We start from the raw sequence: 2,469 nt of genomic DNA on the forward strand, positions 1-2,469 counted from the left end.
GCATTGCCACCTGAAGAATGTGTCCTCATTTAGAGACAAATCCTTAGTTCCATACCTATAATTCACACTTCTGCAGAGCTCATTGACTTCACAGAAAATTATGTGTATGTAGTGTAATCCAAAGGAGAGGATTATTTACAGTTTATTAGCAGCCTGTTTAATTGGGAAAAGGTTTTTAAATCCAAATGAAAATATGAGTATAATTCTATATCAAAATTCCTTAAGTAATCATTAAGAAGTACAAAAATGCATGATTTCATGATTTTTAAATCATCCCTTTAATAAAAATATGCCTCTTTCTACAGGAAAGCACAATGTTCTATGAATAATTAATCAAGTTACTTATTCTTAACTAGAAGTGTAACATAATAGGAAGACCATTAGTCTTTAGCATATGAATAAGTAGCTCTGGGAACCTAAGAATATCTCAATTATTTCTCCTTGCCCTTTGTATTCTTGTCTGTAAAATGGGGATAATAAGAACTGCCAAATGTATTTCACATAGCTGTACTTAACATATACATTAATGTAAAAATAGCACATTTTAAAAATAAAAATTATGAACCTTAAAGATGAACCATTACTATAAATAAGTTTGACAGAAGCATGTCTATGTGGGAATGATAGGCTTATATGCCTGATTAAATTCAAACAGAAAAGGATGTATTGATATTAATAAACTAGCAGGATATTATTTTAATTGAATGCATGGATCAAATATCTGATTTCTTAATTTCTGTGTATTCCAAAGTAATTAGACAATTTCATAATTCTGATAATAATTGTCTTTGTATTATTAAGTTCTGTTGTTCCATGTGGAATAAACCTGAAAATTGGCATCTATATTTACAACACAGCTGTGTTTCAATAAGCCTAAATTTGCACCTTTGCTCAATGGTTAATATTCTAGTAGCTGGAAATATTTGTGAACACTAAGTACACAGTAGGCAATGAGTTCCTTTCAAGATACTTTTGGAAATCACAGTCATATCTATGAAAGATTCATCATTTACTTTTTCCTTTTAGTAAGCATTACAGGAGTAAGTCTGCAGACAGCTACACCTATAACATCAAGTTAAGCACTTCATCTTCTACAATATGGTATTGGAAGCAATACATTTTTCAATTTCTTTCAGGATAAACTGATAAAAGTTCTATATTGGCCTTAAATTTAGCAATTCCACTAAGTTGAATAATTTTTATCTTCAGTTTGCAGTTTCTTAGATACCTCGGTATATTCTGGATTTATCTTTGTTGCCAGAAGTATTTATACATTAAACTGGGACTGGAGACACTTTAACTAACTTGATCTTTATTATACTGGTACATGGGTTACTACTTAGAGATTAACAAGCCAGTGAAAGTGCTTTCTGGGGATAGTGAGTTCACTGTGTTGAGAGGGTCAAAAGCATTATCTGTTTCAAATTCCAAAGGCTAGGAAACAACTATAATGTTCTGCACATCCCTCTTCAACTGCTGTTATAATGTATACCAATGGGCCTGCTATACTTCCTATTATTGTTTAGTTTTATGCAATAATAAAATTTTTAAAGTTCAGCCTTTAGCAAAATTCAATAATTTTTGATTGTCTATTGTCTGTGTTAAAAAAATATCTTTGGATTCTATCATAGATTAAAGCATCAGTCATTTATTTCAATGTGTTGAATGTAAGATATTTTACAAAGAAAAAAAATCAACCTGCTTAAATTATTAAGATTGAGTAAGTAGACAGGAACTGCTTTTCAAGATCAATCTGTGGTAAGATATTATCATAAATTCAATTTTACTTGTTTAAATGGCAATATGTATGTGAAATTGAAAAATAAAGCATTTTGGCTAATTGGCAATTAAATGTAATGGATAATTAAAAATTATTCTTGTATATTCTAGTAGAATTTTGCATATTCTAGGAGGAATCTAATATCTTCTTAATATAGGTACCTATACTATTATGACCAAGATTAAAACTGGAAATATAGATTTAATACATTATGTACGCAATTTTAAAGTTGTTCTATTATAGAGCAATATTAAAATATCAAACTTTTCTAATCAAATTTAATCTTTTGAAGTAAAATATTTGGTTATATTTTTATAGTAAAACAATTTACAGACAATTTTTTTCCTAGATGTGGTTTTCTATTATTATACAAACTTTATCTATGACAATGTTTTTTTATTTACCTTATCTGATTTTCTAAATCAAAAATGCAATAAAACTTGAAATAATTTCCTGTCAAAACCATGAAATATACTACACATTGTTGCCTTTAAAAAAATATCCCACAAGGATTTGAGACTGTAAACTGTACTTTTCAGTTTTTGCTATGAGATAGACCTCTATAACAACAAAATGTCATATTTTTTCCCCAAATTATTTATCTTCCTTCTCCCATTCAAAACTTTTCCTTTCCTTTGAGATGTTCTTCCTTTTGTTGGCTTTGTTATTGAAAAAACAGAAAAATTTCT

Source organism: Bubalus kerabau, chromosome 12, assembly GCF_029407905.1.
Source record: "Bubalus kerabau isolate K-KA32 ecotype Philippines breed swamp buffalo chromosome 12, PCC_UOA_SB_1v2, whole genome shotgun sequence".
Lineage (NCBI taxonomy): Eukaryota > Metazoa > Chordata > Mammalia > Artiodactyla > Bovidae > Bubalus > Bubalus kerabau.